Here is a 24,725-nt window from a genome sequence, read left to right as displayed (position 1 = left end):
GGTGGGACAATCTAACTACTGTGGGTGGCATCATTTCCTGGGCTGGATCCTGAGCTGTAGTCTGGAGAAAGGGAGTTAAACACATGTTCCTTGCTCTCTGCTTCCCGACTGCAGACACAATGTGACACAAGTTCTTACCACCAGACCTTCTCCAATGTGACAGACCTGTATCCTTGAACTGTGAGACATAACAAACCCTTCTTTCCTTACACAGCTCATATCAAGGTATTTCATCACAGCAACAGGAAAAGTAGCTAAGACATATCCCACGCTGTTGTTTGCCTGTCTCATTGCCCCATCAGAGAGTAAGCCTCCGAGGTGTGTCTACTACTAACTAACTTACAGAAAGTGCTTCACAAAACATCATCCTATAAAGTATATTTATTTCTACCATTATAACTTTAAATTGAATCCAAAATGGCTGCATTCTTCAAACAGAGCCAGGTGGGAAGAGACACAGGAGACAGGTGATGCTTTAGGACTGAGGTCAATCTAGACAACCAGAGATGAGTTGACAGTTCCAAGTGTGAGCCAGTTCCCAGCAGGCCACTCCTGGAAACAAGCATGTGGACCAAACGGTAATAGTTTAGGATTCTGCAGTGCATGATTCACTTCTTGTAGAAACATCTAAAGATTTACATTTATCATCTAATCTGTTCAAGGCTTAAAAAAGAAGAATGGCCTGACATACTTTTGATCCTAATGTAGTTTTATGGAAACACGTACCATATAATTTAGGTGACTGAAACAAAATCTTAATGACCTCACTATGCCAGACAAATGAAAGGCATTCGTGCAGAGCAGCACCAATGGGAAGAAGGCTATTTGGTCTTCTTTTCATGGGCCCTTACTCTTAGATGCATTGCTGATTAGGTTTTTTTTTGTGCCAACCCAGCAAAAAGTGGGGACACCTGGGAAGAGGGAACCTTAATTGAGAATCTGCTTGCATCAGATTGGCCTGTGGGCAATGACTGATATGAAAAGACCCAGGCCATTGAGTGGTGCCATCCTGGCCACGTGGTCTTGGGTTGTGTAAAGTAACTGGAGTAAGGCACATGGGGCATGCCAGTAAGCATCACTCATCCATGGCTTTGCTTGCTGCAGTTCCTGTCCTGAGTTCCTGCCCTGACTTCCCTTCCTGATGGGCTCTGATCAGGATGTCAAAGCTAAGTAAACTGTGTCCTCTCCAAGTAGTTTTTATCACAGCCATAGAAGCAAACGAAGACAGATGCAGATGATAATGTGACCGAGGAGGAACACACACAGACTTTGGGACAGCCAGGTTTCTCGTGGTCAGGCCTTTCTTTCCAGGCCAGTGAGGTTGGTGGTATGATCCTGAGCTCACTGGTGTGCAATAACGAAATGTGCAGGGACTTTCCTCCTCCCAACATTGTGTGTCAGGGACTACAGAGGACACATGGCGCTGAGCCTGGATCCTCTTCTTGTTAGGCTGTTGTTTATGCTCTGAAGCTGCTTTGGTATTGACTTTAAAGGCTTGGTCTTCACTACAATAGCATTCAGCCACATGGAGGAGGGGCCTATGTACTTGGTGGCAGGTAGAGTACAATACAGTAGAACCTCATGACAACTATGAAGTGGTCCTCCGTCTGCAAGCCTGAACCAGTTTAATTAAGGTGGTCAGATAAAATGCAGATCACCCACAAATGCCTGTATTGACAAGCCTGTAGTTGAAGTAAAAACTGATTTTTTTCATATAATTATATCTAATGTAACATTTATGACATAGAGTAAAATTTATTTGTTATTATTGAAATTAAAATTTAACTGGGTACAACTTTTGCCTCCTTCTCTTCTTCCCTCCCTCCATTCCTCCCTCCTTTCCCACTTCCTCTTAAAAGATCTTGTCACTCTACTATGGTTAAATGGTCCCCAAACATGCCTTGAGTTTATGACGGCTAAAACTTGTAGAAATGACATCCAAGACATGCATGCCTGGGTTAATGTGTAAGCAGAAAAACAACAAGTTCAAGGATTTAAGTGTTTGATTGTTAAAACTGGACTTTTAAGGCATAATTTATAAAACTGAAGTATATAACTCATTAACTCAGGGGTTAACACACTGCCCAAATATGACCAGATAGTGAGCATATTTGGCTTAAAGCTGTAAGGTCTCTGTGAAGACCTTTAACTCTTCTTGCAGTCAAGAAGCAAATACAGGTAATATATAAACAACTGGGCCCAAGTTCTGGCAAAACTCTCTTGGGCGAGCGTGACAGTTAAATCATAAAATTAGAGTGCTCCCACAAACATTCAAAAATGCAATTTCAACCACACAATTTGATATTTATCCACAAACAAAACTTACTCTAGGCCAAGACTAGGGCATGTTGTAATATTCAATCAACATTAGCTACTTAATGGTTGAAATAGTTAAACAGTTACCTTTCTATTATTCGAGAAACACCCCACTAGTCTCTGAAAGTAGCATGGTAATAGAATTCTGTTGAGATACTTAGAGAATCAGCCAGGATTGGAGAATGCACACAGAATCCCCTTCCAAAGGCTCAGCAAAGGTCTTGGGATGTGGCACAGCTTGTCCTAAACAGACTGGTGTGGGAAGCAGCGTAGTTCTGTTTAAGGGCGTATTGTGCTCAAGTGCCATGATAAGATACAGTGATGCTGCCTACGTGGTCACCTGACAGCATCCCACCAGGGTTGTGAATGGCTTCCCTGTGCAGCTCAAGGAAGGTTGAAGTCTACGAGAGCTGGGGGAAGGGGAGTGTTCTGATGGTATATTAATGGCTCCTGTGGAGCTCTGCCATGACTGTGCCAAGTGACTTCCTTGGAGACAACATGGAACAGCTGCTTTGTGTCCTAGTGAACATGCTTATACCAACAAGGTCTCCCTGGTAACAGAGCAAGTGACCTTAGCCTCAGCAAGATTTCTCACCTTGACTCTAAGCTATGAAGTCAGTTGACCGCTTCAGGTTTGTCACATTTATTACATTTCAGTGCCATCGGAAGAACAGAAAGGGGAGTTAGAGTTAGGCTATCTCAGGGCTGCAATCTTGGTTCTTCTGTAGGATGAGATTCTCCTCTATTCTCCCTTTATCTGATAAAGACACAGTAGATGTCTCTCAGCTGTTAGGAACATTCGAATTCAACATTGAACATGAAGAGTAGTATAGCACACAGTAAGTGCACACTAAACAGGACAGCTCCTTTGCTACTTCTGTTTCCTCATTTACATAGCCTCGGTTGCAAAGTTGGTATATGGTCCAGATCCTCAGAGACCTTCTATAGCTAAGGCTGGGTCCCATGCATACCTGGCAAAAGCAGGGGTGCTCCTTGTGACTTCTTATGTGTACACTGCTTGTTTCCTTCGGGGGTGTTGGCTGTGACTTGGGTAATTCAGTCAGCTGTGGACTAGACAGGAAGAAAGACATCAGTGAATGTTAAATCAAAGGTACAGGAAACAATTTCCCTCAACCTCATACATTATATTCACACCTTATGTACCATACTTATAACAGTGGACAGAGTTGACTTTACAAGTTTTAATTCACTTCAAATGGTGTTGGAATCGAAAACCATCCGAGTGGTTCCTTCCCATATGTGTAGATTGTGATCTAGTCAGGAAGAGCATTGTCTGCAGCTCACAGGCCTGGGAAAACCCCTGACCTTCTTGTCCGGTCTAATCATCAACACATCTCTAAGAGATAGGATCAGTTCATCGTGGCCATCATCGGAGCAAAGGCTGACAAGTTGGAATCCCTCAGAAGATGTTATGCACACACAGGGGCATGGGGACGACATGCAGAATAATTAGCCACGTTTGTAAACCTTACGATTTGGAAAAAGGTTTTGTTGATGCTGCTGGTTTTATTTCAAGAGGTCAAGGAGAAAATTCATGAACAATAAATATATTTGCACTTTTCAAATGTATCGTACGCTCATCTGTCCTTCATTTATAAGAGAGAGGGAGAGCTATGACCTATCGAGAGTCTCAAAATGGGTCACCGGCTCTGGTCACATGACGTGCAGTGGCCACCTCCAGAATGTGGTCTTCTGAGGAGCCTGGAGGTCTCTAAGACCACTCCCACAGGAAACATGGTTGCAGGGAGAGGGTTGGATGTTGGATCAGCACAGAAAGTGTTAGGAAGCTTCTTTTTCTAATGGTCCTCTATTCTTTCTCAGCTCTCCCTCAGGAGGTGAGGGGCTGTGTGGTTTAGCAGAAGGGCGTGAGAGGGACCATCTGCTTCAGAGTCTCTTGCTGTAGGTAAGATCTGAATACAAACAAAAGCCTCTATTGACAAACCTCTAGTTGAAAATCTCTACACACATGTTAGTAATTAATTGCTTTTGGAGAAAAAGCCCCAGGAGGGAAGAGTTTATGTTATTTTTGCTGTTTATTATTGTTACACAAACATTCAGTGGCTACTTCTTTAAGCCTAGCCCCTCAAACATACCACTCCAGCTTCTAGCTCTCTCCCTGGATAAAGTGAGTGCTCGCACACTTTGTGCAGCGCCAGCCTTTGGCTTATAATGCTTCCCAGATGTACCACTTCTTGCAAATCGGTTTCTGATGACCCTCTTCTAGAAAAGCTGATATGGAAACAGTTCAGGAACATGTTTCTCTCTGCTTTTTCCCGTGGGAGGTAGGAGTTAATGGGTACCTGGACTTCATTGTGAACAGCTGTAGTGAAGTCCCTGACAACAGGAATATATTATTGATGATAAATCTCAGGCGAGCCCCAGGGAGAACCCTGGCAAATCCAGGTCCAGTCCACATAACTGGGTTCCCAGGTCTCACAAAGCAGTGACAATTGCAGACACCTGGTTAAAAGTCACAGAGAAGAATGTAAATTGTTTACCTTACAGTCAAGGCCTGGAGATGTTCAGAAAGAAAAAGAAAAAGATTGCCTGGTGTGTATATGATTTATCTGAGTCACAGACAAATTATTCCAACCTGGATACAGTCCAGAGGCCTGTATCCAGAGAATAATGTGCTCAAACCTCAGCCTTGGAACCTGTGTTACTTTCAAGGATGAAATTGAAAACAGACACTGTTCACTTTAAGTGACTCATGTGCTGATGAACTGAGTGTATTTCATATAGACAGTCTTGGGTTTCCCACAATTGTGAAATTCTGTCCAAACTGTGGAGGGAAAGGAATACTCCTGTGTGTACTTCAGGGATTCTGTCTGTGCATTACAACAAAAGAACAGACATTTACTTGTTTCCCTGTGTCTATTCTGCCCAAGCATGAGAAAGGGAACCCCCTCTTCCATCTGCCTCTGGGCATACAAGCACAGAACTCCTAACACACTTGCCAGACTCCAATTCCTGACAATCTCTACACTGGATCTGAGCCTGGGGCCATGTGGACCCAGGAGATAAGAATACTCATTAGTTATCGATGTGTCCTCCCACTCCTCCCCCCCACTCAGCCTCTGCTAGGATTCTGCCTCTTGTTACTCTGCCTGTGTTTCTGCAAGAGCTCCTGGGTGATCTCTTTCCGTCCTTGGCCCAGTCCGTAGTCCGTACCGCTGCCAACAAAGCCTTTCAAACACGTCCTCACTGCCAACAGAATAATACTCAAAGTATTTAGACTGGAGTTCAAGTTGCTCTGTGACCTGCACGGAACTGATCTTGGCCTGGAGAATGCTTGTTTGGTAACAGTTATGCATCAGCCTCTGAACGGGGTCCTCAGAGAGCAGGCCAGGGCCTCTGCCGCAGAGCAGAGCAGAGTCCTGCATGGGAGACAGAAATATAAGTAAGAAACCTTTCCACCAGATCAGGCTCTGAGAGATCAGAACTATACTTAAAGTCAGCCCTGTGCAGTGCTTTCTAAACATTTGAAGAATATTAGTAGGCACTATCGGAGAGCCCCTCTCCCCCCATCCCCCACCTTTTTGCCTGACTGGTGCACTCATGTCCCAGTTGCAGCTACCTGCTCTTAGTGGTGCCCCGTATAGAAAGCTACACACTTTCATCTCTCTCTAACCCCCTACAGCCCCTGGAGAGACCTATAGTCAATGACTGACAGCTGTGGGGCGTGGTCAGAAAGGGCTGGTTTGATGTCTCAAGAATCAGGATGCCTGTTTAAAGATGATGTTCATGATCACCTCTGAGGACTGAATCTTGAATAATTTGCTGTCTCATGGCAATAAGAACCTCGTATATATCTGTTCCGATAGTCTCTGGCAAGAAATTATGGGACAACTGCTAAAATTATCACTTGTGTTCATTTAAGATGGGTGACAGTGTGTGTCCACAGTCGGCTAGCAGACTGTGTTAGTTTTTTTTTTTTTTTCTTTCTGTTATGATATAAGTCTAAAGGTCTGGACAACCCTGGCATTCTACAAACCATCACAGTGATCCCTTAAACTGAGAGATACTGAAGTGAGTCTATTGGCAACAATGCATCTGTGTGGAATATAATTGTACCTATAACCACCAACTGCCAACATAGATACACAAACTGTAAATCTGGTGATTCCGCACATGAGCAAAAAGGTTCTTATGTTTCTAGTTAAGATCAGCAGTCACATGATACAAAGATGGGTGACATGATTCATGTTACTCATTTAAACTTTCACATGCCTTTAGTAAGAATCACATTGAAGCCAATGTAAAACCATCATCAAAGCTGAAAGAAAAGCCATGCGAGAGGTCGAAGCTTTCTATTTTAGTGGCAGCACTTTTAATACCCAGTTGGAATTGTGCCCACAGGCCCAGGCATTTTTATTTTGCACTAGGCCCTGACCCTGGGAAGAGTACACAGGAGTGTGTTTGAGCAGAGGCTGAGGGTGTGAAGCCAGTTCCCCTTTGTGTGCCAATACCACAAGTGCCCCCTTATCTTAAGAGTTTCTGTTGGCTAGTGTAGGCACCTCTTTTGGAAGGCTCTCGACTCACAGCCGACTCCTGGCTGTGACGATGGAACAGGCCAGCTCCCGTGCCTCACAGAGGACAACTCTGTGGTGTAACTACTGCTTCCACTTCCCTGAGAGATCAGGCAAAAGCTAAACTTAGCCCAAGGCTCCACTCTTCCCTAACTTTCCCTCCTTGTTAATCTACTTCCAATGTTCCCTTATAAGATTTTTGATAAGTGAATGATTCTCTAGTAAAAAATATGCATTTGAATTCCCATGAAAATCTAGTGGATTCAATGTGACACCGATAGTATGTATATTTATTTACAAGTGTGCATAAACACACACACACACATACACACAAACACACACACCTCTGCAAAACCAAAACAAAGCTTATAAAAAATAAGACCTTATTATGTATTCTTTGGTTGTACTCAACCCACACAATTGAGTGTGATTTACTTACTAATAGATATCATTTTCCGATTGATGAGTGCCCCATGGTGCCCCTGAGATGGAAGCAATTAATTATGTTTTCATGTCAGAGAACAGAATACCAGAGAAAGACATGTCTGAATTGGATATAAAGGTACAAAGGGAGTTTTCTATGTCAGCTACACAGAGATAGTCATTTCTGCCAAGATGGTTGCTCAGAAAAGGTCTCTCAAAGTGCTGTCATGGGCCATCAGGGCCAGAATCATTTTGGGGTACCTGGTTAACATGCAGATTTCTTGTCCTGCCTCCAATTTCCTAATGTAGCACCTGTGGCGTAACATTAAACAAACTCCCTCCACAAACAAACACAGTACAAGAAATGGACCGAGGACCTATGCCCCAGGGATGAAGGGAGAAGAGCAGCAAAGAGTTCTGCCTCTTCCCTCCCGGGGAACCCCGGATTGAAGAGAGAGATTTTCAGCCCAGGGTCAGAAAGGTTCATGGGATGTCTTGTGAACACAGAAGCAAGCAGTAGAAAGCAAAGTCACCACACTGGTGCTCACAAAGCTGGTGGAAGGAACAGGAATTCTGAAGCATCTCTCACGCTCTTAGGCAGCATCTTTTCCTTCATCTGAAATCCCATGCTGCCTGCGGCACAGCTGTCTGTGCACATGGTTTACCCCCCACAGAAATCCGTCCAAGTGTCCTGTTTCACCTGTTCTACCACTTCACTCATGCACGAAGGTCCTTCACTTTTCACACAGTTGCACAGCCCTGAGGCAGAGGGTAGCAACTTCTTGGCTAGCCTGGGCTACACAGTGTGATTATCGAACAGCAAAAATCTTTGATGGCATGTATGAAGTTGTTTCAGGAGCTGAGTTTGTTAACAGGGTAGCCCCATTTACTTCCACTTGCTGCTGCAGTGAGCCCACTGATGCATGTGCACGCATAGATGCTCAAGTGTACTTGTGTAATGAAGAAACAAATAACCAAATAGGCCAACAGAGGCTGCCATTCTCAGTGAATTGTGTTTGGACAGCCAGGTACAATTTGGGTCTTTTAGAGTCCTTGAATTCAGGGCCCAAGGAGGTTCTGACTGTCACTAACCAACAGTCATCTTAGCACCTATCACAGCCCCACCCTACAGCACACAGTACCCTCTTCTTTCTCACTTTGGAAGAAAGTCTCTCCTTACAACTCACTTTCTCTTGCAAACCGAACAAGGAATTGTGGGTTCACAGACCAGAGACCTCACAGCTCCAGAACGTAGCTTTAGGACTTGAGCTTTGAAGAGAATTAAAGCTACCATTTCTCCAAGACTGTAGTTACTCTCAACACAGTTCTTCCTTCCCTCTGTCTCTATTTAGAAGGCGTACCTGAGCTTCCGTGGTCAGCATCTTCAGGGACATGCAGACTTCTGAATGCATGGATGCACTTTTCATTTGTGGTACAGGATGAGAGCCACTGAGAACATGGCTCACTCTGCTCTCCTCAGCACGAGGGCTTGCTCTCCAATTTTCTTTTTCCCTTTTAGATTTTGTTTTTATTTTATTTACATGAGTACACTGTAGGTATCTTTAGACAACAAGAGGGCATCGAATCCCATTACAGATGGTTGTGAGCCACCATGTGGTTGTTGGAAATTGAACTCAGGACCTCTGGAAGAACAGTCAGTGCTCTTAACCACTGAGCCATCTCTCCAGCCCTTCCGATTTTTCTTTGGTGTTATATTTCCTCTGTCAATTCTGAAATTATTTCCTTATTGCCCCAAATATACATCACACGTTGGCCAAGTTGTTGCTAAAATCTTAAAAAGAATACAAACGCCAGTTGAGCTAACCAACCACACTAGTCATACCTTACTTTAAGAGTTTCAGCTCCGCTGCTCTTTGTCAGGGATTTTACTCAGTGGTCTCAAGGAGTTCTGCAGGAGGTCCATGTTCCTCTGTCTCTACCTCTGTCTATCTCCTTATCCCTGTCTATCTCTGTGTCATCTCTTTATATCATTTTCTCTGTAAAAACCGAGAAGTCTTTGGTTCTCCTAATATCTTGTGGCATTGGGTTTTCTTTTAGAAAATGCTATATTAGCAAGAGCTTAAACTGACAAATTATTCAAGTCTTATTTACTGTGGAATTATATATATATATATATATATATATAATATATATATATTATATGTATGTGATATATAATATATACCATATATAAGTGTGTGTGGCATATGTGTGTAGCATATATATATATATATATATATATATATATATATATATATACAATTTATTTATTTAGTGTGTGTGTATACATGTCACAGAATGCCTGTGGAGGTCACAAGACAACTTGAGGGAGTAGATCTTCTTCTTCTACTATGTGGGTCCCACGGGCTAAACTGAAATTAGGCTTGGCAGTAGGCACCCTTGCCTGGCCAAACTTGCTGGCTCTTGTCCCTAATTTTGGGGTTCTTAAAATGGGCACCAATGTTGTACTTCTTCAATGCTTTGTTGACGAAGTTTTACACTTCAAGGTGTGGAGAAACATAAAACATGCAGGGTACACAGATTTAATGGTATGAGGTACTTGTTTTACCTAAACAATTTTTGTATAATAATCAGTAAGGTTGTTCAAGTTTCAGTTCATCAGAGGTAACCCCCACCCCCCAGCAAAAGCCATGATACACACTACAATATCTTTCTCATTGTAACTTAGAACATTGACAAAATATGAGACAAAGATGCAAGTCCTCAGAGTGGCAAAGCTTCCTATGCTTCATAGAGATAAAAATTCAAAGGGACAGAGGAGCAGTTAGGGGCAGAAGTCTGTTCAAGGGTGACTGTTGACATGTGGGTGTGGTTCACATGGCCTATCCTTAGGTGAGCCCCAGAAGGAGAGAATCTAATGTGAGGGAATGTGAGGGACTAAAGGCAAAATGGGGCATGAGGGGTGTTGGAGCAGATGCTTCAGAGTTTATTTTGATTATGTATAATGATTCATTATTCCTGTGGGGAATAGAGAGCAGCCACAGGCCTAATCTGACTTGTCTCAAGTGTATTTACATCTAGGGAACTCACCTCTTCCTCCCCTCAAGACTGGGATTCTACTCTAAAAAACAGATTTTCAGGCATCTTCTGACCACACTGGAGGTGGGATGGGCAGGTAGGCAGGACTCTTAGAAACATCTGGGGCAAAAAAGTCAATTAGGCTGTTGTGAAAGGTCATTGCTTTCCACATCCTTTCCTATTATGGAACGAAATCTTCCCTAGGAGAATTGTGGGGCAGTGGACCATGCCACCAGGCAGAATTGGTAAGGCTGAAGCAAGTTCAGAACCCTGGTAAATCTCATAATTGAGAATGGCAAGTTTCCATCCTGGAGCATGTTATCACAACACCTCACTAAGAGGATCATGACAACCTATCACATCGCATAAAAACCTAGAACTCTCCATGCTAATGAGGTATCGAGTGTCTAGCGAATGAACTTCCCTTCTTGGGCATCTCATCCTGCAAAAGGTGTTTAATCTCTGGTTCACCTGGAGTACGATGTTTACATCTTTACTTGCCATGAATTAAACAGTTTGGGCAAGCAAGGATCATCTCCTACACCAAGGATGGAGGAGGGGAGCTATGTCATAAAGAGCAAAGTCTAGATCTCCTGTAGAAGGCCTCTCTTCCAGCCCCTCAGTACTTTAACACTCACTTGGAGCCAAGTCAGATTCTGACCCATCCTAGACTCAGCACAGACCAGCAGACTTGTTCTCAGCTTCTAGCCTACCCAGCGATATCAATATTGGGGTATACAGAAGTTTGAGAATCACAGCACCCATCTCAGATCTCGCTGTTTCTTTCCGGGAAGAAAATGGACTTGGACCCTTGTCCTTGTCTGTGTTCTGCTTTCCCTGAGCAATATTCTGGCAGCTCTCCACTCCCCAGGGCCAAACAGACATATAACCTGTCACCCCTGCATTTTATCTCCCTCGAGTGGCATATCACCAGTATTCCAACACTCCAGCAGCGAGGTAGAAATGCAGACCAACTGAGAACAAGCAGATCAGAACCGAGTGTGCTACTAACACATCAGAGTAAGCACCTCCCGCATCAGTCACAGGGAGAGTGATATCCGTGGATGTGATATCCCACGTCCCAGTATCCAACCAGACAGATAGGCTCAGATGTCTGACTGTGGAGATCTGCACTGTTCCAAGGCACAATATGGCGATCACAACAATGCTATCACCACAAAGCAAACAGCCCATTACCCTGGCCAGCCACCCAGTAGCCTTCCTTGCCCTTGTACAATGGACACCTCTCTCCTACACTGAGCATTTGAGTAATGAGACTGGAAGAAATGAAACAAAATTCTATTATTTCTTCTTGCAGCCCCAGAATTTGCTCAAACTTACTTCTTTAGGGTCTCGCTGAGAAGTTGTAGGAGTCTACCTGCAATGGTTTTAATAAAACCTATTCATTTCCTACCACAATGATCTCCAAGGGTTCACATTACGCTGAAATAATGGGAGTTGTGTACTTAACCAGCTGAGCTGACTTGAAGGTTTTCTATGGATTATTTGTGGGATTCTATGGTTGCCCCAGTTCAGGAAGAACAACTGTGTATCATCCAGCAGTTCTGGTACAATGTGAACCATGTGAGAGTCAACTCTGTGTTCCAAGACTTTGTCATTGCAACATCTTGACCTTTAGACAACATAAACAGCTGGTGAGGCTAGAAAAGAAAAACTCTGATAGTATAAAATGCTTAGGAAAACATTTCTCAAATCTCAGTGTAACACACTTTGATAAAATGTGGATTTAAGACCCAAGACTCTTGATTGGAATGCTCTCAATGTCTGTGGCTTTGTTACCTCAGTAAATTTTATGCCTAATTTTGCTCAAACAATAATTTAAACATTAAACATTGACATAATGTTTAGAAAACATGACTAAAGCTTTTTGGTATTTTTTTCTCAAACCAAATGTCAGCACAAAAAATGTGTAATGAACTGCCTTACTCTGGATGTGTCTGGGGAAAGTCCTGTGGGCCGGGGTTAATTTTCATGTTGCTCATCCAGCGTGGTTAAGGATATTGTCACCTATATGTGAGTCAGGGTTATCATATGGGGCTTGGGGTTAGTTGTGACTGATTGTTCTCCCCAGAACAGCCTCTTCTCAATTGTCTTCCTCTTGATTCTGTGTCCCATGCAAGCCATCTGGTCTACCAGCATGGCAACACATCATCTTGGGTCTGAGTCTTTCCCACAGTGATATGATTCAGGGTCTTCAGGGATGTGGTCACATGAGGTGTGCCTTTTTTTTTTTTTTTTTTTTTTTTTTTTTTTTTTTTACATTGCTCTCATACATTTCCCTTCTGTGTAAAACTTCTAGAACACGTGACATGCCTGACTGAGCCATCCTTCACATTTATTTTCTATCTCTTCCACATACATGTTTCTAGTAAAGTGATTTAAAACTTTAGTTCTAAACTATTTCCTCAGAGGCATATGTTTCTTATTTACCAGCTACATTTCTCTAGACACATCAAGGTCACTGTTCTTTTATTAGGTTAACTTTTTGTTTTTCTCTGTCTAAAATATTATGATGGGCTGCCAAGAGTTGAGAACAAAGTAAAAGAGTTGGGTTTAAACTTCCCAATTGCACCATGCGGTTCTTATGGAGTAAGAATGTTTAATTTAACTAATTTTAGAATATACATGCTCATATGTTTAGTAGTGTCTGTGAAAAATTCAAGAGTTCATTTCCCACAGGAATCTGAAATACATCTAAATCTAAGTTGTTACTGTTTTTATTAAGAGGTCATTTAGAATGTTTTTAGTCAGAGAGAGGTTGGGGAGCTGGCATGGATTATATACATGAGATAAAAGAAAGGCTGCATAGTCTGTGAGCCAAAATAGGTGTGTGTGTGTGTGTGTGTGTGTGTGTGTGTAAGGTGGGGATAAACTTTCTTTGTCCTACTGCCTTCTACTCTCAAGACAGCAGTACACAATTTCACAGAAACTCCAGCTGGGTGTGTTCAGTCTAATCCAGCAGTGTGCTGGTAAGTTAAACTGACAGTTCTTGGGGTGGGGTGGGGAGAGGAGCTGGAGAGTGGAGGATGCTCTTTTTCTCTTTCTTGTGTGTGTCTGTGTGTGAGTATGTGTATGTGTGTGTAACTGTATGTGTGTGTATATGTGTAAGTATGTGTATGTGAGTGTGCATATGTATGTGTGTATGTAAATGTGTGTGTGAGTTTTTGCGTGTAAGTATGTGAATGTGTATATGTATATGAATATATATGTGTGTATGTGTGTGTGTAGTATGTGTATGCATATGTGTGTATGTGTGTGTGAATGTGTGTGTGTGATTGTATAAGGAGGGGGCAGTACACATGGAGGTCAGAGGACAATTTTCCAGAGTTGGTTCTTTTTCCACCAAGTAGGTTCTAGGGATCAACCTCAAGTAGTGAAGCTTGGGAACAGGTGCCCTTAGCTTGTGTCATCTCTCAGCCTGGAGTTTGCCTGTTTCTGTGCTGTGAGGAAACATGCTACAGGGCACTGAACACCATTCCAGGTCTCTTTTAGGTCACGGAGATCTTATATTGCCATCGAAGGGGGTCCTGGCAATTATGCACAACACACTTTCGAGGCATGGGCTGGCAGCATGGGTGTAGCAAGAACAGTGACCTGTTTCCACATCACAGATGGTTACTCTTCATCCCTACTCCCATAAATGTTCTTCACAGCTCACACTGAACAGAACACACAGTTTAAGAACAAGGCGGCTTGCCCTGCACAATCCACTGTCTGTCTGGACGTGTGATTATCTGCTACATTTAACTCCGCAGAGACAAATCTCATGTCAGATGCTTTAGAATCCCCACGTGGTTCTATTTGATGGCAGGTAGGCAGAGCCGAGTCAGCGTAGGAGCAAAGCCTGGGTGAGCTGGAGGGCTGGCTTGGCTCCTTTGGGCTCCGCCCAGACTGGTGATGCAAGTAGGCCATTGTCTGCGCATGCCCACCACAGCAGCTCCCTAGCTGGCAGATGCATCTGCCATCTTTGTCTCTGTCTTACTTCTTCCTCCTTGTTCTTCACCTTCTCATTCTCCTCTCCCCACAGACATTTCTTAGACCTGCTTATGTTGGGAATGCTGAGAAGTCACCACAGAAAAGCATAGCATACCCTCTTACAGCAGGAAAATCTCGAGTTCAAGGAAACAACTAGAATGTCGAGCAAATAAAGAACGGGCGAGTTAAATGTGCTTTAGTTGGGATTCTTCTCAGTGATAAAGAAGGTGCTGAGGATACAGTGGGGGGGGGGTGAAGCTTGGAAATATTAGCAAAAAAAAAAAAAAAAAAAAAAAAGAGTCAGAGACAAGAGTGAATATGTGATTCTTACCTGATAAGTGAATCCGTAGTGACAGAAAGGAGGTTGGTGCTTAGATCAAGGTGAAGACGTGGGAGGGTGGGGACGTGGCGATTAAAAGAAGGGAAGCCTTTTACCTTTTCTCTATTCTCTTTGACAATACGCATATTGCAAAACTTATCGTCCCAACCGTAGTTGGGTGCGTTAAACAATTCACTGAATTGTACAACAAACCTCCAGAACCTTCTTTCTTTCTTGCAAAACTGCAAGCCCTGAATCTGGTAACCAGTAACATTCATGTATTCACCCTCAGCTCTGATAATTATCATTCTCCCTTCTGTCTCCGTGAGTGTGATGCTAGCTAGCTGCCTCGCGTGAGAGCAATCACATAGCTTTCGTCTTGTTTGTCTGACTCGTTTCACCCCCTATAAAATCCTTAAGGTTTATCCATGTTGCGATATCTAATAATTTGCATACCCACTTATCTTTCGTTGGATACTTGGCTTACCTGGTTATTTCTAAGGGTCCTGCTCTGAGTAGTGGGGGTACAGACCCCCTTTCAAAATTCTGCTTTTAATTTGTTTTAGGTGCATAACCAGAAGTGGGTTTTTAAAAATTGTGTAATTTTAATTTATTAACAGCTTTGATAGAACCTGAACCATTGATTTGTACTGTCAGTAGGTGAATTGTGTCAACAAAGCCGTTACACACAACACAAACATGCACTCACACAGATACATGCATGCATTCACATACACACATGTACACTCATACATGCATGCATATTTACACAAGCCCACACATAGGCTCACATGTAAACACGTATGCAGACACACACACCGAAAACGATGCCAATGTTCAATCTGTTCTCTGAGGGTATCATGGTAGTCGGTGAACAGGGAGAAGCTTGGCATGCTGAAGACTGTGTGGAACAGAACTTGACATTTTCTTTTCTTTTAGAGGTTTATTTATTCATTTATTTTATGTATATGAGTACACTGTCACTGTCTTCAGACACTCCAGAAGAAGGCATCAGATCCCATTACAGATGGTTGTGAGCTACCGTGTGGTTGCCGGGACTTGAACTCAGGACCTCTGGAACAACAGTCAGTGCTCTAACCACTGAGCCATCTCTCCAGCCCTACATTTTCTTTAAACCTGCAAGAAGCATCTTTGACAAAGACTCAGCCTGTGCTTGTGAATACAGATACCGGAGCTCATTCACTGGACAAAAAGATGGAACATGAGGCTGGGACCCAGAGGACGTCACTTACCAAGATTCTCAAGGCCTCTCCAGCGGTATGAGGCCTTGTGGAGCCCAAAGGTTCACAGTCCCAAAGCCAAGCATCTACTCATTTGGTCCTAGAAAAATACTGATGCCCTTGGGCCCTTTCACTCCTCCCTTGGTTTCCCTTCTTTCTTGAATCGATTCTTTCCGAATCAGTGTTTGAAGGAAATTGAGAAGGAAAGAATAAAGTAATCGATAAATAAAAAGAGGCATCTGGTGAGATAGTTAAGGGTGCAGGTCACCAAGCCCGATGACTTGAGTTCGATCTCTCAACAGTGAAAGGGGAGAGCCGACTCCCCACTCTTGTCCTCTTGTGTCCACCTGTGTGCACACATGTGTGCATGTGCACACACCTGTGTAAATGTGATACAAATATACTTACCATCTTTGAAAAATCACCTCAGAGCCTGTCATCATGCATAAAGTAATATGTAATATAATAAACAAGTAAATTCTAGTACTAACTGCATAGCAAGGCAGGCCCCTCTACTGGCAGCCTTCTATATGGACATACTTTCGAAGTTCTTGAGGAAAATAAACTAAGTGCACTCAGAAGTGTTTGTGTCACAGTGCCCTCTCAGACGTGTGATGCGCGGCCTTGAGCTAAGCACATTTACCATCATCCTTGGATTAGAAACTTAAACTGAGCATGCTCAGCAATGTATACTTTACCCTGAGCTAGCTCAGGCATGTGGTCCCTGCCCCAAGGGGCTTCTTTATGAAGACATCTAGCTTCTCCAGTTTCCATACTTTTACAATAACTGTGCCATTCTCCCTATCTGTGATAGACACAGTCTCCTTTCCGTCATTTGTCTTCTGGTTGTGTTTATTTGCCCCGTAAGCACCAAGGGGGCTCCACTGTACTCTGTTACACTAACAGAAGTTATGGCTTGAGGGGTTTCACAATTTGCAATGATTTTTTTTTTTAGTATTTCTTTTTTGCTCATGGAGGGGTCGGGGATATGAGCACCCTCTGCTGGTCATTTATGATAACCTCAGAAAGCCTCAGGAGGAAAGCTGTCCACTTTTCTTTCTAGTTCTTCCTAGTTTGAGACAGAAAGAAAGACTCAGCGTTAACTTGCACCCCAGTCTACTTCCCAGGACTTACTCTGGTAACTAAGAGGGTCAAAGCTATTCAATTCTGAGTGGTTGTGTCTGAACTCATCATAGTTGGCTCCTTCCACATTCTCTTTGCACAGGTACTCGACTCTTGTCAAATAGACAGGTCATTCAGATGAAAACTAGATAGAAATACGGATGATAACTGAGCTCATAAACCAAACGGTTCTAACAGAGATTTAAAGAGCATTTTACCCAAACACAAAAGAATATACCTTCTTCTCGGCAGCTCGTGGAACTCTCTCTGAAACTGACCACATACTGGAGCACAAGGCAAGTCTCAGTAGGGTCGAGAAAACTGAAAGAATACCCTGCATCCTCTCTGACCACCAACAACAGAAACAATAAGAAGTTTACACATCTGTGGTGATGGAACAATTCATCACTGAAGCAGAAACTGAGGGATTTCAATTAAATCAATAAACTCAGTGCTGAAATCAATAAAACAGAAACAACCCAATAAAAAGCAATACGAAGAATCATTGAAACAAAAAAGTTCTTTGAGAAAAATCAATAAGATTGACAAGTCTTTAGCCAAATTAACTAAAATGAAGAGAGAGAGAGAGAGAGAGAGAGAGAGAGGGAGAGAGAGAGGATACAAATTATCAAAATCATAGGTAAGATTGACACACACAGACACCAAGGAAGTCCAGAGAATCACAAGGACATACCTTAAAAACTACTCAACCACATGGGACAATCTAATAGAAATAGGTAATTTTCCTAATATACACCATGAACTAAGTTAAGTCAATATTAGATAAATAACTTAAACAGAACTATTACTCCTGGAGAAATAGAAAAGGTGATTAAAAGTCTCCCCAGAAACCTAAAAAAAAAGCCCAGGGACAGATGGGTTAGTACAGAATTCTAGTAGACTTTCGAGGTAGAGTTGATGAAAATACGCCTCGAATTATTCCACAAAGTAGAGACAAATGGCACATTGTCCAATTTATTTTGTGAGACCATAGTTACTATGATACCTAAACAACATAAAGATCCTGCCACCAAAAAATTAAATTATGACTAGTTTTTCTTATGAACATAGATGAAAAAATTCTTAAGAAAGTACTACAAACCAAATCTAAGAACTTATCAAAAATATTATTTACCATCATCAAGTACACATTATCCCAGAGATGTAGAAATGGTTCAATATATAGAAATTAATAAATGGAATTCACTACATAAACAAACTGAAAGACAAAAGCCACATGATAATCCCATTTGATGTAGTAAAGGCCTTTGACAGTAAGCTAACACCCCGCCCACACCCGGCTGCCTACTTACAGTGCGCTGCTTTCTGCTGCTGGGTCGCCCTGTCCTTCGGCGATCGCAATGGAAGAAGAAATGGCCACACTCATCACTGACAATGGCTCCAGCATGTGCAAAGCTGGCTTTACTGGCAACGACTCCCCCAGGGCCGTGTTTCCTTCCATTGTCGGGCGCCCCCGACCCCAGGGCGTCATGTTGGGCATGGGCCAGAAAGATTTGTACGTGGGTGACAAGTATCCTATCGAACACGGCATTGTCACCAACTGGGATGACATGGAGAAGATCTGGCACCACACCTTCTACAATGACCTGCATGTGGCCCCTGAGGAGCACCCGGTGCTTCTGACCGAGGACCCCTGAGCCCCAAAGCTAACAGAGAGAAGATGACGCAGATAATGTTTGAAACCTTCAATACCCCAGCCATATACGTGGTCATTCAGGCGGTGCTGTCCTTGTACGCATCTGGGCGCACCAATGGCGTTGTCATGGACTCTGGTGATGGGGTCACTCACACACAGTTTCCATCTACGAGGACTACCCTCTTCCCCACACCGTCTTGTGTCTGGACCTGGCTGGCCGGGACCTGACAGACTACCTCATGAAGATCCTGACTGAACAGGGCCTTACCACCACTGCTGAGAGGGAAATTGTCTGTGACGTAAAGGAGAAGCTGTGCTATGTTGCCCTGGATTTTGAACAAGAAATGGCCACTGCTGCATCATCTTCCTCCTGGGAGAAGAGTTACGAGCTGCCTGACGGGCAGGTGATCACCATCTGCAATGAGCAGTTCCGGTGTCCAGAGGCACTTTTCCAGTCTTCCTTCCTGGGCATGGGTCCTGTGGCATCCATGAGACCACCTTCAACTCCATCATGAAGTGTGATGTGGACATCCAGCAAAGACCTGTATGCCAATACAGTGCTGTCTGGTAGTACCACCATGTATCCAGGCATTGCTGACAGGTTGCAGCAGGAGATCACAGCCCTAGCACCCAGCACAATGGAGATTAAGATCATTGCTCCACCTGAGCGCAAGTATTCAGCCTGGATTGGCGGCTCCATCCACTGTCCACCTTCCGGCAGATGTGGATCAGCAAGCAGGAGTATGACGAGTCGGGCCCCTCCATTGTCCACCGAAAATGCTTCTAGACGGACTGAGCAGGTGCCAGGCATCTGCTGCATGATCTGATTCTGAAGTATTGATTTGCCCTGGCAAATGTACACACCTCATGCTAGCCTCATGAAACTGGAATAAGCCTTTGAAAAGAAATTTGTCCTTGAAGCTTGTATCTGATATCAGCACTGGATGTAGAACTTGATGCTGATTTTTGACCTGGTATTCAAGTTAACTGTCCCCTTAATATATATTTAATACCCTATGCATATCTTGATTTAGTCCTTAGTTCATGTGGCTCGGTCACTCGGTGGCTGGGGGAGCACGCTGTGGAAGAGTCCTCAGCCTGGTGGATCTCTGTGAGCACCGTAGTGATCTGTGCAGGGTATTAACCAACAGCAGACTTCCAGGGTTTCCAGAGGCTGGCAAGGGTTCCTGAACCAGTTACCACTTCCTTCTTGCCAGTCTAACAGGGTGGGAAAGTTGGAGCCTTAGGACCCAGTTTCCGTTCTGAATTTTTTTTTTCCTGACCACCATGGGTTGTTGTTACTTGCCTTGAGTTGGGAACATTTGCAGCAACACCTGTAAATGTAGTCATCCTTTCAACTTATGTAAGGTTTTTTTTGTACTCAATTCTTTAAGAAATGACAAATTTTGGTTTTCTAGTGTTCAGTGAGAACATTAGGCCCCAGCAACACATCATTGTGTAAAGAAAAACAAAAGTGCTACTTTAAAAAAACAAAAAAACAAAAAAAAAAAAACAAAAACAAAAACAAAAACAAAAACAAAAAAACCAAAAACCAAAAAACTAACACCCCTTAATAATAAATGTCTTGGAGAGATTAGGGATATAGGAACATACCTCAACATAATAAAGACAGTTTATAGCAAATCCATACCCAAGCTCAACCTAAATGGAGAGAAACTAAAAGCAATCATACTAAAGTTAAGAACAAGGTAATGTTGACTACTTTCTCCATATCTATTCAATATTGTATCTTCAGTAAGCAGAGCATTAAAAGACCTGAAGGCGATCAAAGGCACACACAATGGAAGGGAAGGAAGCAAGCTGTCTTTATCTTCAGATGATATGATAGTATATATAGATGTACCAAGAAATTATACCAGGAAACCTTACATCTAATAAACACTTTCAACAAAGTGCATAGACACAAGATTAACTACAAAAATTAATAGCCCTCCTACATAAAATTAACAGGCTGAAAAAGGAATCCAGGCCTTCACAGCAGCTTCAAAAAATTATAAAGTTACCAAACAAATGAAAGACCTGTATGATAACTTTAAGACATTGAAGAAAGTGAAGAAGGCATCAGAAGAATAAAAGATCTCCCATGTTCATTGATTGGTAGAATTAACATAGTAGAAATGACCATTCTACCAAAAGCAACCTACAGGTTCAATACAGTCCCCATTAAAGTTCCAACACAAGTCTTCAAGACCTTGAAAGGACAATTTTCAGCTTCGTATGGAAACACAAAAATCCCAGGATAGCTAAAAACAACCCTGAATAATAAAAGAATTTCTAGAGGTATTAACATCCCTGACCTCAAATTGTATTTAAGAGCCATAACAATAAAAACAACATGATATTGCTACACACAGAGAAGCACACATTCATTAATAGGATAGGACTGAAAACCTGGACATTGATCTACTCACCCATGGAGACCTGATTTTTGATAACAAAGCCAGAAATACACAATGGGAACAGAAGGAAGCATCTTCAACAAATGGTGCTGTCAAACTGGATGTCTGCATGTAAAGAACGCAAACAGATCCGTACTTATGACCCCATACACAACTCAACTCCAAATGGACCAAAGACCTCAAAATAAAACCAGATACACTGGATGTGATAGAAGAGAAAGTGGGGAACACTTTGAACTCATTGGGACAGAACTTTCAGCACAGGCACTAAGACCAGCCGTTAATAAGTGGAGCCTCATGAAAAGGAAAAGTTTCTGCAGGCAAGGGACACTGCCACGTGGACAAAGCATCAGCCTACAGGATAGGAAAAGAATATTTCCCCCAACTACACATCCAGTTGAGAGCTAATATCCAAAATACATAGAGAACGTAGTGGCAACATCAAAGCAAAACACTGGATATCAAGAAAACAAAAGGACCCAGTTTAAAAACGGGGCCTAAATAGGTCTAAACCAAGAATTCTCAAAAGAGAAACTTTAAATGGCTGAAAACACTTCACGGATGTTCAAATTCCTGAGTCATCAGGGGAATGCAAACTACTTTGAAACTCCATCTTACATCCATCAGGATCAATAAAACAAATAACAGGATCAATAAAACAAATAATAGCTCATTCTGGCGAGGTGTGGAGTAAGGAAAACACTTATCCGTTGCTGGAGGGAATTTGGACTTGTTTACTGCTACTATGGAAATCAGCAGGGCAGTCACAGGATGATCAGGATCTTATACTCCATTATCAAGCTATATGACTTTTGGGCATTTATCCAAAGACATATTATCCTACCATACAGACACACTTGCTCAGCCATATTCATTACATCTCTGTTCATAATAGCTAGAAATTAGAAACAACCAAGATGTCTCTCAAGAAATGAATGGATATAGATAATGTAACACATTTATGCAATGGAATATTACTTAGCTGTTAAAAATGAAATCATGAAATTTGCAGGAAATGAATGGAGCTAACAAAGAAAGAAAAAAAAAAAAAACACACGAGTGAGGTAACCTACACCCAAAGGACAAATGTAGTATGCATTTGCTTATATCTAGATATTAGCTGTTAAGTCAATGTTATAATTTACAGAACCACAGAGGTTAGGTATAGAGTAAAGGACCACGAGGGAAAAATAGATCTCTATAGAAAGGTGAAACAGAATACATAGTTTTACAGACAGCATGTGGACTGGAATTGGAGGAAGTAGGAGGAAGGTTGATGAGGGAGGGAATACTGGACAGACAGCTAAAATCATTTGACTGTCAGAATGGAAACCTAATACAGTAGAAGCTTCCTAACATACATACATACATGAAAGATACCTAAATGAAACTGCCAAATAATGTGCGAAACAGAGCCAACTCCAAGTGAACATTTCTGACCAAGCGAAACTTCTAGGACTGGGGATTGGTTATATCTAAGAAAGTTATTAGCCAAAGAGTTCCATAGGAACCCCTAAATAACCCTAAATAACCCAGGATGTTGATCTTCACAAACCAGTGACAAGGCCCTATGGATAAAGACAACATGCACACAACTCTTTGGACATGGAGAAGTTGAGCTGGTCCTCTCTAGAGTCATCACTCCTTTGGGCGAGTGTTCATGGTGCCAGAAGGTACTTTGAATGGGAACGTAAACACCAACCCTGCTACAGACTCTTCAGTCCACAGTGATGAAGCCTGGAAGATATTCTAGTGCAATGGTGGCCCAACGCTTGTCAGAGAACTCACCAGTATCTGATTTGATGTAAGGCCCACTCCATGAGAAATAACCTATATCTATGATGCTTGGGGGACCAAGAACTTGAGACTAGATACTAGACTTGAGACTAGGGACCTAGGGGGAAATCAGATGCTACTGTTCTGCTACAGGAATGTAACAGTAAAGGACTACAACGCCATCCCTGTATACACGATCAGAACCTTGCTCAGACATCACTAGAGAGCTTCCTCCTGCAGCAGATGGGAGCAGAGACCCACAGCCAGGCAATATGCAGAGAGTAAGAGACCTCAGAACATTCAGCCCTAGATGAGATATCTCCATCAAATCACTGCATGGCTCAGAGAACCCTGTGGAGGAGGAGGTGGAAAGAGTGGAAGTGTCAGAGGGGATGGAGGACTCCAAGAAAACAAGACCTTCTAAACACAGCATGATAAAGGCAGGTATCAGCTCACTGAGACTGAGCAGTGTGCACAGAGTCTGCACAGGTCTGCACAGGGTCTGCACAGGTCTGCACAGGGTCTGCACAGGGTCTGCACAGGGTCTGCACAGGGTCTGTACAGGTCTGCACAGGTCTGCACAGGTGTGCACAGGGTCTGCACAGGTCTGCACAGGGTCTGCACAGGGTCTGCACAGGTCTGCACAGGGTCTGCACAGGGTCTGCACAGGTCTACACAGGGTCTGCACAGGGTCTGCACAGGGTCTGCACAGGGTCTGCACAGGTCTGCACAGGGTCTGCACAGGTCTGCACAGGGTCTGCACAAGGTCTGCACAGGGTCTGCACAGGTCTGCACAGGGTCTGCACAGGGTCTGCACAGGTCTGCACAGGTCTTCACAGGTCTGTACAAGGTCTGCACAGGGTCTGCACAGGTCTGCACAGGGTCTGCACAGGGTCTGCACAGGTCTGCACCAGCTGGGGTCCTGCATATGAAAGAAACAAACACACATTCCCATCCCTTACCCAAAGCTGTCTCCAGCTGATAACCAAATAAAAATGAAAATTTAGTTTTCTCCCAGAGAGTCTCAGTGGGGGAAACAAATCTTAAGGGTGGGCCAATAGATGGCCAACCAAAAATCAATCTCAATAGCGTTTTTGGAGGTTCCCTGTCTCATAATATATCTTTTCAGAGCTTTTTAAAATGTTTTAATTTTTATTTGTATGTCTTTTTTACCCTACAGGTTCTTTTCAGGTATATTTTGGCTTTTGGTAGTGTTTTTATGGGATTCCTGAGTTTTGTGAACAAGTGGTCTGTCTCTGCGTCTGTTTCTTGTGCCTTGTCTTATGCTTTTCTCTCTTTTATTCTGTTTTGCTCTATTCTGATTTGTTTGTTTATATTTAATCTTACTGTATTATATTATATTTTATTATTATCCCTTAGAAGCCTGTTGGCTTTCCAAAGAGAGACAGTAAATGGATTTGGTCAGGAGGGAAGGTGGGAGGGACTGGGAGGAGTAGAGGGAAGTGAAATCACAATCAGAATACATTGTATAAAAAATCTATTTTCAATAAAAAGGAAAAAATTAAAAACCACTAAAGATGAAACTAAATCCAGTAGGTTGGAGTGGACTGTGAGGATAACTTGTTTTCTCCCAACAAGGACATGAGTAAGGAGGAGAGGATGAGCCCAGTCTCTGAAAGACAGTAAAATTGATGTCTATCCTCCATGCCATTCAAACAGCACATCAAAGGAGAGACTAATGTTCTCTTTTATTTTTCTTGAAACATCTACAAGAGAGAAAGAAAGGAAACAGTATGCATAGCCAAATCCTTGTTTTCTTTTATAGAAGTCTGTTTATGAGACCAAAGTGTACACAAAGAGATTCTGGAAAATAGGACAAAAACCTGAATCAGCAAAAGTATCGAC

At 42.8% G+C, this 24,725-nt stretch overlaps 1 pseudogene across 1 annotated transcript in view; it reads left to right on the top strand.

Annotated features, from left to right (window-relative positions):
- The window catches only part of LOC308419540 (actin, cytoplasmic 2-like), a 1,056,985-nt pseudogene extending 1,037,535 nt beyond the window's left edge, over positions 1-19,450 (top strand). Inside the window, exon 2 of the transcript in view lies at positions 18,491-19,450. The product of the transcript in view is annotated as an actin, cytoplasmic 2-like (transcript). The remainder of the gene's footprint in view (positions 1-18,490) is intronic.
- The last annotated feature ends 5,275 nt before the right edge of the window (positions 19,451-24,725 follow it).

This window comes from Micromys minutus (assembly GCF_963924665.1).
Source record: "Micromys minutus genome assembly, chromosome: 1".
Lineage (NCBI taxonomy): Eukaryota > Metazoa > Chordata > Mammalia > Rodentia > Muridae > Micromys > Micromys minutus.
Note: the sequence above shows the minus strand (reverse complement) of the source record. Positions and strands in the feature narration are given on the sequence as shown.